General features: G+C 46.3%; 1 long non-coding RNA gene across 1 annotated transcript; it reads right to left on the reverse strand.

The window, feature by feature from the left end:
• Positions 1–13,561: 13,561 nt before the first annotated feature.
• LOC116974825 lies at positions 13,562–16,024 on the reverse strand. Its single transcript, XR_004412443.1, has 3 exons — positions 16,014–16,024; positions 15,004–15,005; positions 13,562–13,711 (listed from the first exon to the last, which is right to left on the reverse strand). It is a non-coding gene; the product is annotated as an uncharacterized LOC116974825 (long non-coding RNA).
• Between the last annotated feature and the right edge of the window lie 1,246 nt (positions 16,025–17,270).

Below are 17,270 nucleotides of genomic sequence, written 5' to 3' on the forward strand. Positions count from 1 at the left end.
AGTGCAGATTGAAGGTTAAAGAGCTGGTCTGGAAACTGGAGAATTATTTTCCTTTTCTTTAAATAGTGTAAGATAGACTCTATACTCTATATAGTCATAGAATGCTACACCAGGGAAAGGCCATTCAGCCTGTTTGTCCATGCTGACTGTACGGGGGAGAAGGCAGGAGAATGGGGTTAGGAGGGTAGGAGATAGTTCAGCCATGATTGAATGGCAGAGTAGACTTGATGGGGCCAAATGGCCTAATTCTGCTCCTATCACTTATGACCTGATGACCTTATGACCAGGGGGCACCTTTCTGTATTAATCCCATCTCTCAGAACTTGGTCCATATTTTTCTCAAGCAAATTAAGTGCTCGTCTAGATACTTCTTAAATGCTGCCAGCAATCTGCGTAGCTTCAACCATCGCCTCAGGCAGTCCATTCCAAGTCTTTACTATTCTCTGGGTAAAGTAGATCCCTCTTATAACCCCCTCAAACCCCCTCTACCACTCTTCCTCCTTACACTAGACATATTTCTCCTTTCTTCTCCCCGCTCCCCCTCCCCCCCCCACTCCCACCCTACATCAGTCTGAAGAAGGGTTTCAGCCCGAAACGTTGCCTATTTCCTTCGCTCCATAGAAGCTGCTGCACCCGCTGAGTTTCTCCAACACTTTCGTCTACCTTCGATTTTCCAGCATCTGCAGTTCCTTCTTAAACTCTTATATACTATATCTATGTCTAGGTATGTTACAATACTTACCTTCAGTGGCGCTGCAGTTCTGCCACTGGCCGTGTGCGTGATTTTGGCGCCTTTGAGGGGGGGCGCGGGGTTAAAACGTGGTTTTTTCCTACCTTGTCCTGGATTATATTTTGTTGGAGTGTAAGCTTTTGCTGAAGAATTGTTCTGATGGCCGTTCTGTGTGGTTTTTTTTTAAATCGCCCGACTAGTTCAGCGCTGGAGTAATTTAAAAATCAACTTCTAAAGCCGTCAACGCCGACAACGAGGATGGATTTTACGTATGGGACAGGTAAAGGAAAGCTGTTTATTTTATGTATAAAAGTGCTCCTTAAGATGCCTTTAAATCACATTTTATGTTGCAAAACGGTGATTTTTTCCCCATTCGAACCGGCAGTATTTTTCCTGGCGATATGGGGTTTAAATTCACCGAAACCACAACGTTCCAAATGATCGCGTTCCAGAAAAACCCACACGCAAGATGATTTAAATGGCCATTAATTTACAGGTATTAAACATTAAATTCCTTCCAGTTGGCCTATAAATCCATGACAATGAGATTTTAAAATTATGTTATATTGTGAAGTCTTGTGTGAATGTTATTTGGACACTTAGGCTATTTAAAAATGTTAATCTATTCTTAAGAAATTGATAGATGTTTAGATCTAGTAATTGAATTTTGTAATTAGCTACAATTAGGTAACTAACCAATTATATGCTTTAATTTTAAGTCATCTAAGTAAGATTGTTTCATATTTGTTTCAGAATGCTTCAATCTATAATAACTGAAAATGTCTTTCAATTCTCTTAATTTTTAAGAAAGTTATGGGCTTTTGACTGTCCTCGATCACAGCTTTTGTGTTAAGCCAATGGAAAAGCAATAGGGAACAAGATGCTAATTTCCAAGTATGAAAATGGCCATAACTCTTTTAATACTGAAGATATGAAAGTGAATTAGGTGTCAAATTAAACGTATTTTTCTGCTTTATCTGATGGGATAAATTACAGACTTGATTTTTAAAATCTCAAAATTTTGTAACATTGCTACTGTGTCCTCCAATTGTGTCTACCCCTGATATATGGGCAGATTTCTGAAGAAGGGTCTCGACCCAAAACGTCACCCATTCCTTCTCTCCAGAGATGCTGCCTGTCCCGTTGAGTTACTCTGGCATTTTGTGTCTATCTTCGGTTTAAACCAGCATCTGCAGTTCCTTCCTATAAATCTTGTGCAGTTTGCCGTATCTATACAGTTCTATTACAGCTCAATCATGCCCCTTCCTAACTTCCTCCACATCAAGGAGATCAGAGCCAGTTTCTCCACAATCTCCTCATCATTGAAACGGTTCATCCCAGGCAGGCAACATCCAGCTGAATTGCCTCTGCACCCACTCCATCACTTTTACATCCCTCCTCCAGCCTGATGACTGGAATTGTGCACAGTACTCCCGCTGAGAACTGAACAAGGTTTTGTATCTTTAATCATCGTTACTTTTTACGCATGTAGAGTTTTTTACCCAGAGAGTTGTGAATCTGTGGAATTCACTGCTGCAGAAGGCAGTGGAGGCCAATTCGCTGGATGTTTTCAAGAGAGAGTTAGATATAACTCTTCAGGCTAACGGAATCCAGGGATATGGGGAAAAAGCAGGAACGATGTGCTGATTTTGGATGACCAACCATGATCAAATTGAATGACGGTGCTTGCTCGAAGGGCCGAATGGCCTCCTCCTGTACCTATTTTCTATGTCTATGAATGGTGGTGCTGGCTCGAAGGGCTGAATGGCCAACTCCTGCACCTATTTTCTATGTTTCTATGTTTCTTTATCTTTCATTCATTTGTTCTATATCTCTCTCTACATCACCGTCTATATCTCTTGTTTCCCTTTCCCCTGACTGTCAAAATGAAGAAGGGTCTCGACCCTTTTCTCCAGAGATGCTACCTGACCCGTTGAGTTACTCCGGCTTTTTGTGTCTCTCTAAGGTTTTGTAAAGTTGGAGCAGAACCTCTGATCACTTCCTTGCATCCTAGATTGCAGATTGCATTTCACCCGGTGTTTGGGGCAACTGGTGACTATGTGCTCCACTGTCTGTGTTGGGTCCTCACGCCCGCAGGAGGCGCTCTCCACGAGGCCCCACCTCTTCATTGCTACTCCATAGCGTCCAACGCCTGTCCTCAAGCGGTTGAGGGTTGTCCACTGCTGAGGGGGGGGGATTTAGGGGATTTGCTGAGGGGGGGGAGGGATGTCCATTGTGATGGAGGGGGGGGGATTTAGCCCAAGGCCGGGAGGGTGGAACCACAGCATAGAGGGCTTAAATAAGGGGGAATTCACAGGCCGGGGAGCCCCAGCCCCACACGCAGTGTGAGAGGGAACAGATCCGGTACTCATGCCATCCTTGCTTCCCCAACTGGAAGTTCCCCTCTACCACCAGGTCACTTGGTCACTGGCAGTAGTGTGGGGGCGAGTGGGGCAATGGGAGCCTAGAACCAAAATCCGCTATTGCCGGCTACGTTTTTGTGAGGGTCACTCTCATTACGTTTGGTGTCCGTGGACCAATGGCGGCACAGTGGAGCTGCTGCCTCACTACACCAGGGACCGGGGTTCGTTCCAAGCTACGGGTGTGGAGTTTGTACGTCCTCCATGTGACAACGTGGGTTTCCTCCAGTGCTCCGGTTTCCTCCCACACTCCAAGAACGTGCAGGTTTGGAGGTTAATACCTTCTGTAAATCGCCCCTAGTGTGAAGGATGAGAAAGTGGAATAACACAGAACTAGCAAATGGGTGATCGCTGGTCGCACGGACTCGGTGGGCCGAAGGGCTTGTTTCCACACAGTATCTCTACACTAATGGAAATATAAAGAGTGAATAGTAGGTCTTCCTAATTGCTTGACTTGCAAATCTGCTTAATTAAATCACCAGCTCATCCCTGCTCCTGTCCATCGGTGACATGAAATGTCCGTGTGAGAAAGCACTGATTGTGGACCCTCTTGGGCCTGTCCCACTAGGGCGTCATTTGCGCGTCACGCAGGTGGCACGCGAAGATTTTGTGAATCCCAAAATACAGGGGCACAGCGCGCGTCACTGCCTACACCACCACGCCTCACCACGCGCCATGCACGTGTAATGCACGCCATGCATGTCACAACGTGCACGTCGTGCGTCGTGACGCGGAAATTATGTTGCGTAAATAACGCGCAAATGACGCCCAAGTGGGATGGGCCCTTAAGTCATCGAGTTTCATGTATACTGTAAGTGCAGCTTTAATAAGTATTAAATGGCAGAGAGAGTATAACCAACCCCGAGCATGTTCAGTGCCAAAAACACTGCTGTGACTATTAACAGTGTGCCTACTCACAACATGGACTAATTTAATTGCACCATCAGGGAAAGGATTTGTCCATTAAATGTTAAAGAAAACTATAACTCTGATATTGGTAGGTTGATAATAACTTAAGAGCCAGTGTCATATGGTCAAAGAGTCATAGAGTGATACAGCATGGAAACAGGCCCTTCGGCCCAACTTGCCCCACACCGGCCAACATGTCCCAGCTACACAAGTGCCACCTGGCCACGTTTGGTCCATATCCCTCCAAACCTGTCCTATCCATGTACCGGTCTAACAGTTTCTTAAACGTTGGGATAATCCCTGACTCAACTACCTCCTCTGGCAGCTTGTTCCATACACCCACCACCCTTTGTGTGAAAAAGTTACCCCTCAGATTCCTATTAAATCTTTTCCCCTTCACCTTGAACCTATGTGCTCTGGATATATTATATTGTAGCGGCGCCTGCTAACGCACGCAGATATCGAACCCGGCGTTCGGAAGCCACGGTCACATGACTCGGGAGGGGCTGTTGTTTTCGCTCGGTTTTTCCCTTGTGCATGTTAGTTCAGCGCTGACCACCGTTGTGGGCAGACGTGTCTGAAAAGCCTGTCTGCTGCAACTTGAACTTTCGAATAAAGATTTGTTGAAAAGTCGTTTCTCAGACCACTAAAATATTCCACTATTATAGAAACATAGAAACATAGAAATTAGGTGCAGGAGTAGGCCATTCGGCCCTTCGAGCCTGCACCGCCATTCAATATGATCATGGCTGATCATCCAACTCAGTATCCCGTACCTGTCTTCTCTCCATACCCTCTGATCCCCTTAGCCACAAGGGCCACATCTAACTCCCTCTTAAATATAGCCAATGAACTGGCCTCGACTACCCTCTGTGGCAGGGAGTTCCCGAGATTCACCACTCTCTGTGTGAAAAAAGTTCTTCTCATCTCGGTTTTAAAGGATTTCCCCCTTATCCTTAAGCTGTGACCCCTTGTCCTGGATTTCCCCAACATCGGGAGCAATCTTCCTGCATCTAGCCTGTCCAACCCCTTAAGAATTTTGTAAGTTTCTATAAGATCCCCTCTCAATCTCCTAAATTCTAGAGAGTATAAACCAAGTCTATCCAGTCTTTCTTCATAAGACAGTCCTGACATCCCAGGAATCAGTCTGGTGAACCTTCTCTGCACTCCCTCTATGGCAATAATGTCCTTCCTCAGATTTTTATAATATTACTATATTACATATTATAATGCAGTAAACTCCAACATTTTAATTATTTGCCACCTATGAAGATTGTTGTATTGAATGTGAATTTCCAAGATTAGTTTGCGCAATAGATTTTAAATTAACAAATATAATGGTGATCATGGAGGCAGGGTATAAGATGATTGTTATATTGGTACCAAATCAGATATTAATTTGTGAATATGAAATACTATGCATCCCACAATATATTTCACACATAGTGTACCATTCTACTATGAGTTGGAAGGAACTGCAGATGCTGGTTTAAACCGAAGATAGACACAAAAAGCTGGAGGAACTCAGCGGGACAGGCAGCAGCACTGGAGAGAAGGAATGGGTGATGTTTCGGGTAGTCCCAGACGCAACTACCTCCTTTGCCAGCTTGTTCCAGGCATCCATTACCCTTTGTGTAAAAAATTACCCCTCAGATTCTTATTAAATCTTTTCCCCTCCACCTTAAACCTATGTCCTCTGGTCCTCGACTCACTTACTCTGGGCAAGAGATTCTACCCGATCTATTCCTCTCATCATTTTATACATATATCGTGTAATATTGCTGTACTCTGCTTGTGTTTCAGTTGAAGAATGGCTGCAAGACAGGACCGTCCGAAGAAGGTTCTCAACCCGAAACGTCACCCATTCCTTCTCTCCAGAGATTCTGCCTGTCCCGAAAAACCGACGACAACCTACGTCATCCTGGCGACAACCTACGACAGCGCCCACGTCAGGAGAAGTCAAGCTACGCTCATTGGCGTCAAACCCACTGTCGCCAAAAATCTGGCAAAGGGCGGATGAGCTTCTAGCGAGCCAATGGTCATCCACACTTCAGTAGAAGTTGCGATCACTGTCGTACACACCATTGTAAGGAATGATGATAAAGCACACACACCAAAACCTGATACTTCCAGCGGCGGAAATCCGCAGGAACTGGAGGACGGAGATGTGTGGTGCGTCCGTCACCGTTCCCGTTGGAAACCAGCACCACTGCGTCACTAATGTTTTCAACGATGATGTTGATTAGTCTAACTCAAGCAATATAATGGTGTCCTAAACTCATTGATACTCAGTGGAGTCGTAATAAATCTAATGAACAACATATGGAGTGGGCCTAGTTGGCAATATATGTTGGTTTAATGCACAGCAAGTATTAAATGCCCATTAAGACGTACTGTAAATCTGCTGCATTATAAACCCATCCATCTACTTAATCTCTCACAGGGTCCCTGATCACCATTAATTTTTGTTCCATAGTGCAAATACAAGACAGAAATAAACCAATCTTAAAACTTTTTAAGTTTAGTTTTGCATGGAACCAGGCCCTTCAGCCCACTGAGTCTGCGCCGACCAACTATCACGCATATGGGGCTGTCCCACTGTACGAGCTCATTCAAGAATTCTCCTGAGTGTCCTCTGATTTGAACTCGGAGATTTACGATAATGGCCGTTCGTAGGTACTCGGGGCTCTTGAGGACATTTTTCAACATGTTGAAAAATCTTCACGAGTCTTCACGTGCTTACCGCGTTTCCCGAGTACCTGCTGTTAGCGTTACGAGCCACTAAGAGACGTCCCGAGCTCCGACGTACCCACTACTTACATTCTACGTGCTCACCACGAGTTTGATTTTTTTTTTTTAACTCGGGAATGCTCTTGAATTACCTCGTACAGTGGGACAGGCCCTTTACACTAGTTCTATGTTAGCCCACTTTGGCATCCTACACGCTGGGCGGCAATTTACAGAAGCCAAATAACCTACAAACCTGCACGTCTTTGGAGTGTGGGAGGGAATCAGAGCACATAGAGAAAGTCCAAGCAGTCACGGGGAGAACGTCCAAACTCCATACAGGTAGCACCTATGGTCAGGATTGAACCCGGGTCTCTAGCGGTGTAAGCCACCAACTCTACCGCTGCACCACCGTGCCGACCAGCTATATTGGGCAGTGCTTCCAGCAATATAGTACCACATTTTTCCCTGCTCAAAGTCTCAAAGCAGAGTCTCCAAATCAAAATAAGACTAAAGAAAAGCCACAGGTTAAACTTCCGGGTCGAGGATGCAATCCAAATGGTGACAATAATGGAAACTTCTGAATGCCCACAAGATGAAGTGCGGAGGTAAAGTTTAATTTAGAGATACAGCATGGAAACAGGCCCTTCGGCCCACCGAGTCCATGCCGACCAGCAATCCCAGCGCCTCAACACTACCCTACACACACTAGGCACAATTTTTATTTATAGCAAGCTAATTAACCTACAAACCTGTACGCCTTTGGAGTGTGGGAGGAAACCGAAGTTCTCAGAAAAAACCCACGCAGGTCACCGGGAGAACGTGCAAACTCCGTGCAGACAGCACCCGTAGTCGGGATCGAACCCGACAGCAACTCTACCGTTGCACCACTGTGCTGCCCTTAAGTTAGTCTGTGAGACGCAGCAACAGGGCCACGAAACAAAATCTCACAGCATTTTATATCCATTTTTATTGCTACATTCCTCCCCATTTCCTGTTTCTGAGAATAAATGATTAGGCCCAAGTTCAAGGCAGCCACTGATCTTCACAGTAGCACGAGCAGCAGGTTGATAAAATACTTTCAAAAACCCTGCAGAAAGCAAGACGTAATTTATAAACGTAAAAAAACTGGAACAATGTACAATTTAAAAGATAGGCACAAAAAGCTGGAGAAACCCAGCGGGTCAGACAGCATCTCTGGAGAGAAGGAATAGGTGTCATTTCAGGTCAAGGTCCTCACCTCCTGAACAATGTACAATGGTTGGCTTGAAGTAATGATTTCAAGACTGTAGCATTCTCTGGGGCAGTTGCTGTGATTTCGCAGCCAATTTCTTCATTCTTCAGTCACTGTGTAGCACTTCAGATTGTGGAGCATCTGTTTATACTAAGCTTGGCTGTGGTCTGCTCCACTGTGGCACACAGCTTACACCGACATGCTTTCAGGCGATTGTAGCTCAAGGTAAAAGCAGTGTTCCAAGAAGGTGCACAGGATAACTCGAAGATGGACTCAACGAGCTGGAGTAACTCAGTGGGACAGGCAGCATCTCTGGAGAGATGAATAATTCATCTGAATAAATCAATGTATGAGCAAAATCCGATAATACATAGTACCGTACGTATCTGGAAACAGTTGAAATTAAGTCTTAGAGAAATTTGTCTCTCCTTCTGCCTATTGCTAACAATCCCTCGTTCAAACCGTCTACTTTAGATAAGGTACACAAAAATGCTGGAGGAACTCAGCGGGTGCAGCAGCATCTATGGAGCGAAGGAAATAGGCAACGTTTCGGGCTGAGTCTGAAAAAGGGTTTCGGCCCGAAACTGCACCCGCTGAGTTTCTCCAGCATTTTTGTGTACCTTCGATTTTCCAGCATCCGCAGTTCCTTCTTAAATACTTTAGATAAGGTGTTTGTTCAATGGAAAAACCTAGGAATTAATACTGTGGGAGACCTCTATAAGTAGGGGACTCTCCTCTCTTTTCAAGAACTACAGGTGAAATATCATTTGACAGCAAGCAATCTTTTTAGATATCATCAAACCTGAGATTATGTGAAAACATACACACAAGACTGTCCCTTTTATAGGTCCAGATATATTAGACAATTGTTTGAATAGACATGCCGACACAAGTAAGTTGATACCTTACATTTATAACACGCTCTTAAATGTTGAAACCCCACCTTCTGAGATGTATAGGCGAGCATGGGAAGACGAGTTGGGTTTATCAATTTCAAAAGATACATGGGAGGAAAGCCTAACATACATACGTTACTGCTCTCTCAATGTCAGGCACTCCCTGATACAATTCAAAATACTGCATAGGCTATACTATTCAAAGACTAAATTGAATAAGATCTTCCCAACTGTCTCCCCTATCTGTGATAAATGTCACCTCCAAGAAGCTACCTTAACCCATTCCTTTGCATCCGGTATAAAGATACAAAACTTCTGGATAGGAATATTCGATATCTTCTCTAAAACACTTAAAATTAAACTGGAATCAGATACAAAACTAATAATTTTAGGAAAGTGAGAGGCCTGCTCTAGGTTAACAATATTTCAAAGACGTTTCCTTGACTATGGCTTAATAACTGCGAAAAAACTCATACTCAAATTCTGGAAAAAGACAACAGTTCCCACAGTGAAGATGTGGATCACAGAAATGTCCGAGACACTACATTTAGAAAAAATTAGGCTTATTTTGGCTCATAAAGTAGACCAATTCTCCAAAACATGGTCTCACTGAATTTCTTCAATAACAGAATGGTTGAACACGTTTAAAACCGATGCTTGGGATGGGTGAGCGGGGGGAGGGGGGGGGGGGGGGGAGGACAGTGGGACATATCTCCATTTCTTTTTGTTGTTTTTTTTTTTTCTCTTCTTTCTCTTTTTTCTGCTTGCACTTCTTTGGTAGTCCAGGGGTCTTTTCTTCGCTCTCTTTTGCATCTTTATTATTTTTCTTCATTCTTTTGTTTTTTCTCTTCTTCTCGATTTATGCATCAATTTATATAATATTAAAAATGAAGCTGTACGAAAATTGTATAACTCTCATGCCGATTGCTTTATTCTTGTACAATTGCTTCTAATAAAATAAACATATAAAAACAAAATTTTTTAAAAAGTAATTATTTCAAGAATTGTAGCATTCCCTGGGGCAGTTGCTGTGATTTCTCAGCCAATTTCTTCATTCTTCAGTCACTGTGTAGCACTTCAGATTGTGGAGCATCTGTTTATACTAAGCTTGGCTGTGGTCTGCTCCACTGTGGCACACAGCTTACACCGACATGCTTTCAGGCGATTGTAGCTCAAGGTATAAGCAGTGTTCCAAGAAGGTGCACAGGATAACTCGAAGCTGGACACAACGAGCTGGAGTAACTCAGCGGGACAGGCAGCATCTTTGGAGAGAAGGAATGGGTGACATTTCGGGTCGAGACCCTTCTTCAAAAGTCACCCATTCCTTCTCTCCAGAGATGCTGCCTGTCCCGCTGAGTTACTCCAGTTTTTATGTCTATCTTCATTGGGCAATGGAAGTTTTCTTGCAGCAGTGGCGGACTGCAGGAGTGGGACGCCGTTGTGTAAGGCTGCTCTGCCTGCAGTCCGCCCTTTCACCCTTTTTTATTTTTATTTTTTGTCCTGGTAAAAAACAAAATGTTAGTTGGAGGTCTTTTATGTGGTGGGTGGGGGAAACTTTATTTCCTAGTCCCTACCTGGTCGGAGAGGCAGCTTCCCCCTGAGCTGTTTCTTCGCCCCTTCCTCGCCGTCTACCATCGGACTGGAGCGGCGTTTCGTGTCGGGACCGGTCGGGACTACAGTTTCGGCGGCGGCACAGCGCTGGGACACCATCAAGGAGCGGGCGATGCCTGACCGGGTCGCCGTGCGGTAAGCTCCGGAGTGCTGTGACCGCCGACCCCAACATCCCGAGGAGCTGTGGGTGCGGGCGGCGCTGGATTTGGAACACCGCTGAGCCTGGGATCCAAGATCGCCAGAGTCGTAGCTGCAGCCAGCTCGGCCTGAGGACTTTCGGTGCCGCGATCTCTGGGGAGGGAGCGGCCGCTCCAGACATTTCCAAGCCGCCGCGGAGTGTTCACCCGACGCCGGAGTTCCATCTTCCCGGCAAGAGGGCCTGAAAACATCGGACTGGCTGCAGAGGCCACAAATAGGCCCGACCTCGGGTGATCACAGAGGAAGAGGACTGAACTTTTTGATGCCTTTCCCCACAGTGGAAATTGTTGATTCTGCTGTGGGGGGACGTTCATGTTGAATTCTATAATGTGTTGTGTCATTTTTCTTATTTTTAATTTGTCTATGGATGTACGGAAACTTAATTATTTCTTCTATGTAAAGCACTTTGGTTTTAACGCGAGTTGATTTAAACGTGCTATATAAATAACATTTACTTTACTTTACTTTACTATCTTCGGGTTTAAACCAGCATCTGCAGTTCCTTCCTTCACAGGATAACACTTCATTTCTCCACAAATGGGCACATTAACATTTACAAAAATTAAATATGATTCTTTGGAAAATAAAATGATTGTATAAACTAAAAAATGATTTTGTATATCACTTAATTTTAGGTGAGCAGTCTAAAAATACCACCCCTGGGTGGTGTCTGTACGGAGTTTGTACGTTCTCCCTGTGAACTTCAGTTTCCTCCCACAATCCAAAGACGTACAGGTTTGAGGGTTAATATATTATAAATTTTCCCGGGATGAAACTCCAATTCAATATGGAGAGAATGTTACACTGTCATCGTCATCGAGTCACACAGCATGGAAACAGGCCCTTCGGCCCAGGAGAATGTCCGTAAAGCACTGGAGGAGCTGCACACCGATAATGGGGGCCTTTCATTTTTTTAGTTTAGTTTAGAGAACCTCCTCCTCCAACCTCATCTATTGCATCCGCTGTTCCAGGTGTCAACTGCTCTACATCGGTGAGACCAAGCGTAGGGTTGGCGATCGCTTCGCCCAACACCTCCGCTCGGTTCGCAATAACCAACCTGATCTCCCGGTGGCTCAGCACTTCAACTGCACCTCCCATTCTGAATCTGAGCTTCCTGTCCTGGGCCTCCTCCATGGCCAGAGTGAAGCCCAGCGCAAATTGGAGGAACAGCACCTCATATTTCGCTTGGGTAGTTTACACCCCAGCAGTATGAACATTGACCTCCAATTTCACAGTCCTTGCTTTCTCTCACCTTCCCCTCCCATTCCCAGCTCTGCCGCAAGCCTACTGTCTCCGCCTCTTCCTTTCTTTTTCCCGCTCACCCCCCTGACATCAGTCTGAAGAAGGGTCTCGATCCGAAACGTCGCCTATTCCTTCGCTCCATAGATGCTGCTTCACCCGCTGAGTTTCTCCAGCATTTTTGTTTACCTTCGATTTTTTCAGCATCTGCAGTTCTTTCTTAAACAATATAATAATTTATCAGTAATATCAACCCTCTATGGACTTTTATATTCCAACTGCCAATGCAAGATCAATTGTCTTGTCTTCAACACTCTCCAAACCCATTCCAATCTTGCCCCCACTGAACACACAGCTCATTCACACAGCTGCCTGACCCAATCTTTCCACCCCTCCACTGAACTAGTTCTAGCAGTGAACTAATCTCCAAACACCTCCATTCTATCTTGCCCCGCTTGTCCAGTCACATCCAACCTACATCCGAGCTACCCCACACCATCCCCAACACTTCGATAACTTTAAATTCCAAACGTTGGGGCAGTCACGGTGGTGCAGCGGCAGAGTTGCTGCTTTACAGCGCTCACAGCGCTAGAATCCTGGGTTCGATCCCGACTACGGGTGCCATCTGAAAAGGGTTTGGACGTTCTCCCCGTGACCGTGTGGGTTTTCTCCGAGATCTTTGGTTTCCTCCCGCACTTCAAAGATGTGCAGGTTTGTAGGTTAATTGGCTTGGTATAAGTGTAAATTGTCTCAAGTGTGTGTAGGATAGTGCTAGGGTGCGGGTATCGCTGGTCGGCACGGACTCGATGGGCCGAAGGGCCTGTTTCCATGCTGTATCTCTAAACTAAACTAAATTAACCCCCGTTGTCGGTGTGCAGCTCCTCCAGAACTAGACCCACATTCTCCTGTGGCACAATGTGGACCATGGTCAAGATGATGGAAGTGAATTCCCTTGGGAGGTAGAAGAGATGGTACCTCACCTCCAGATGTCCCAGGGAGTAGGAGCTGGACATGTCCCTATGCCCTTTTCCCATCCACTCCTCATGATGAATGAAGAAATCTATGTCCGCCTGGCTGATTCTGGAGAGTTGGGGATGAGCCATGACTCTGTGAAACAGAGCATAGAGCAGTCCTTCATGGCCCTTTGGTAAAGCAGGGCTTGCTCTTACGTCCTCAACCTTATCTTCTAGAGTCTGTACATTGGCCAGTAGGGATGTGAGGGGAGGGAAGGGGAGGTCATAGTCCTGTTTGCTCCGGATCCCTCTGATCATGTTTCCAGGCATAGTGGAGGCCACTTCACAATTACAGGCTCTCTACTCAATATAAAGTGGGAGCATTTAACGCCACTGAGCCTTTACTCACTGGAGTTTAGAAGGATGAGGTGGGACCTCATTGAAACATACAGAATAGTGAAAAGCTTGGATAGAGTGGATGTGGAGAGGATATTTCCACCGGTGGGAGCGTCTAGAGGTCATAGCCTCAGAATAAAAGAACATTCCTTTAGGAAGGAGATGAGGAGGAATTTCTATAGTGAGAGGGTGGTGAATCTGTGGAATGTTTTGCCACAGAAGGCTGTGGATGCCAAGTCAATGGCAGAGATAGACAGATTCTTGATTTGTACGAGTGTCAGGAATTATGGGAGAAGAATTGGGTTGGGCAGGAAAGATAGATCAGCCATGATTGAATGGCGGAGAGCTCCTGATGGGCCGAATGGCCTGATTCCGCTCCAGTCACTCATGAACATGAACTATTTTCCATGGGGTGGTGATTCCCCTGCCGTTGGGGATTTCCTTGCTGTTGGAAACTGCGTTTGCATCAGCGCTAATCCATCTAAATGGAGATCAACGTGGCAGTTACAATACTGGCCTGCACTGCTCTTTTTAACCATAGAAGTTCAAAACTGAGATTTCCGTGCCTTCTCCCAGTCATATCTTCTTGTTCCCATCCCTTTCCACTTTCCGGAGAGACCACTTTCTCCACAACTACTTGGTTCTTTTATCCCTTCCCACTCAACAAGGCCCGGCCAAAGATATTTGCCAGCAACCACAGACGCAGCATCTGTCCCTACACCTCTTCCTTCACATGGATGGTCACCCACAACAAAACCATTTCACAGTACCTCAGTACATGTTCATAGGTTCGTCCTTGATAGGAGCAGAATTCGGCAGCAACCTCACTCTCACTGTCAGAAGGGCAGAGGAGTTGGTTATTGACGATGAAATATTGATGGCTTACTGCAACCGAGGTGGTGTCTGCACCACAGTCAGCATGAATAGTGCCAAATTGGAGGTGGCGGAGAGCTTCAACTTCCTAGATATAAATATCACCACCAATTTGGCCTGAAGCAGCACAGTGGCGCAGCGGTAGAGTTGCTGCCTTACAGTGCTATAAGCGCCAGAGACTCAGGTTCAATCCTGACTACGGCTGCTGTCTGTACGGAGTTTGTACATTCTACCCGTGACCACATGGGTTTTCCCCAGAGCTCTGGTTTCCTCCCACACTCCAAAGACGTACAGGTTTGTAGGTAAATTGGTAAATTGGTATAAATGCAACATTGTCTCTTGTCCCTCGGACAGGGTTAATGTGTGGGGATCGCTGGTAGGTGCGGACTCAGTGGGCCGAAGGACCTGTTTCTGCACTGTATCTCCGAAATAAATTAAACTAAACTGAACGTGAAGCTACAGTCAAGAAAGCACAACAGTGACTCTGCTTGCTCAGAAGATGACAAAGGTTCGGCCTGCCTCCAACATCTCCGACCAGTTTCCACAGCGCACCCAAGAAAGCATCCTTTCAGAACTGCTCTACATCGGTGAGACCAAATGTAGGCTTGGCGATCGCTTCGCCGAACACCTCCGCTTGGTTCGTAATAACCAACCTGATCTCCCTGTGGCTCAGCACTTCAACTCATCCTCCCATTCTGAATCCGACCTTTCTATCCTGGGCCTCCTCCGTGGCCAGAGTGAGCACCACCGCAAATCGGAGGAGCAGCACCTCATATTTTGCTTGGGTGATTTGCACCCCAGTGGTATGAACATTGACTTCTCTAACTTCAGATAGTCCTTACTTTCTCCTCCCCTTCTCAGCTCTCCCTCAACCCACTTTCTCCACCTCTTCCTTTCTTCTTCCCGCCCCCCCACCCTCACATCAGTCTGAAGAAGGGTTTTGGTCTGAAACATTGCCTATTCCTTCACTCCATAGATGCTGCCTCACCTGCTGAGTTTATCCAGCATTTTTGTCTACCTCCTATCAGAACGTACCTCAGCTTAGCTGGGCATCAGCTCTTCCGTAAGAAGTTTTAGACAGTTGCAGATGTAGCCCAGTCCATCACATAAATCAGCCTCTCCTACATTCAATCCATCTGCTCTTCACATTTCCTCAGAAACGCACCCAACCAAATCAAGGACCTTTTCCCTCTTCAACCCTCTGCTCAGAAGGTACAAAGCTTGGCAGCAGGTACCACCAGATACAGGAACAGCTTGTTCCCTGCTGTGATCAGACTGCAGAATGGTCCTCTCATGAGCCAAAGGTCTAGCCTTGATCTCCCAAACTACCTCATTGTTTCCCTTGCAGTTTTGTTGTTCACCTTTTCTTTCCCTCTCCCTGTAACTGTAACACCATAATGCAGTAACTCCATATTTTGCACTGGTATTTTTGCTGTGACATTGCTGTTCTTATCGAAGATAGCAATGTTGGAGTAACTCAGTGGGACAGGCATCATCTCTGGAGAGAAGGAATGGGTGACGTTTCGGGTGGAGACCCTTCTTCAGACTGAGTCGGGGCGGGGGGGAGGGACGGAAATGAGAGATATAGATAGGAATATAGAGAGATATACAACAGAAGAATGAAAAATATGCAAAAAAGTTACGAGAAACTGGTGCGACTTGGGTGGGGGAAGGATGGAGAGAGAGGGAATGTAAGGTCTACTTGAAGTTAGAGAAGTCAATATTCATACCACTGGGTTGTTCTTGTGTATAGCTTGGTTGTGCCCCTGTACAGCATGGTATGACTGGATAATACACAAATAATTTCACTGAATCTTCCCTTCAAACTATAATTTAATATTCTGGCAGCATCTGGCTACTATCATTCTGTCTCTGTTCGTCAGAATCTATGTGAGCCCGTATTTTTCTGCAAGAAGGTATTGTGTATATAAAGTGTGTATGTAGGTATGTGAGAGGGTGATAGTATGTGTTTAGATTAGTTTAGTTTAGTTTAGTTTAGTTTAGAGGTACAGCGCAGAAACAGACCCTTCGGCCCACCGGGTCCGCAGCGACCAGTGATCTCCACACACGATCGCTGTCCTGCACACACTGGGGATAATTTACATTTATACCAAGCCAATTAACCTACAAACCCGCACGTCTTTGAAATGGGGGAGAAAAACCCCACGCAGGACACGGGGAGAAGGTACAAACTCCACACGTACAGATAAGCATCCGTAGGCAGGATCGAACCCGGGTCTCTGGTGCTGTAAGGCAATAGCTCTACCACTGCGGCACCGTACTGCGCTGTGAGACTGAGTAAAGGGCCTGCCCGACGAGCATGCGACTGCATGCGGCGAGCGCGACCTAACGTGGTCGCTTGAGCCGTACAGCCTCACGGGGCCAGTCCCACTTCGATGGCAGGAGCCGTATGGAGTTGGGCGGGGCTGGTCCCGACATCACGCGGGGCTCCGAAAAACTGACACTGTCCAAAACTTCCACGCGGCAACGGCCTGTCGGCCCACAGCCGCATTGAGGCCGTACACAGCGCTTCGAGGGGCGTACACACCATCACTATGCTGTACGCACCGTCTCGATGCCGTATGCACCGTCTCAACGCCATACGCAGCGTCTTGACGCCGTACGCAGTGTCTTGACGGCGTATGCCTAGCGTGTGGCGTTGCGCGATGACGTCACCGCCCGGTGTGCCGTTGCGTGATGACGTAACCGCCCAACGCCGTGCGACGTCCAAATTCAGTCGGCCCGCCTCCTGCCCAGCTGATTGGTGAGTATGATGTCAGGGCCAGCTCCATACGGCTCAGCGGTTGGAAGTGGGGCCGGCCCCACGAGGCCGTAGGGCTCAAGTTACCATGTTTGGTCGCGCTAGACGCATGCAATCGCATGCTGGTGGGACAGGCCCTTAAGTGTGCACAGAATCTGTGTTTTCATTTGAATATGTGTGCATGCGTCTTTTTGATCTGCTTATATGTATGCAGCAGTGTATCTGCCAGTTGACAGACATGAGTGTGGAACGGTCCTGACTGCTTGTAACATTCATGCCGTCCTTCTTTCATCAATGTGGCTAATCCCCTTTTGAAAGGAAAT

The sequence above is a fragment of the Amblyraja radiata genome, chromosome 7 (genome assembly GCF_010909765.2).
Source record: "Amblyraja radiata isolate CabotCenter1 chromosome 7, sAmbRad1.1.pri, whole genome shotgun sequence".
NCBI lineage: Eukaryota > Metazoa > Chordata > Chondrichthyes > Rajiformes > Rajidae > Amblyraja > Amblyraja radiata.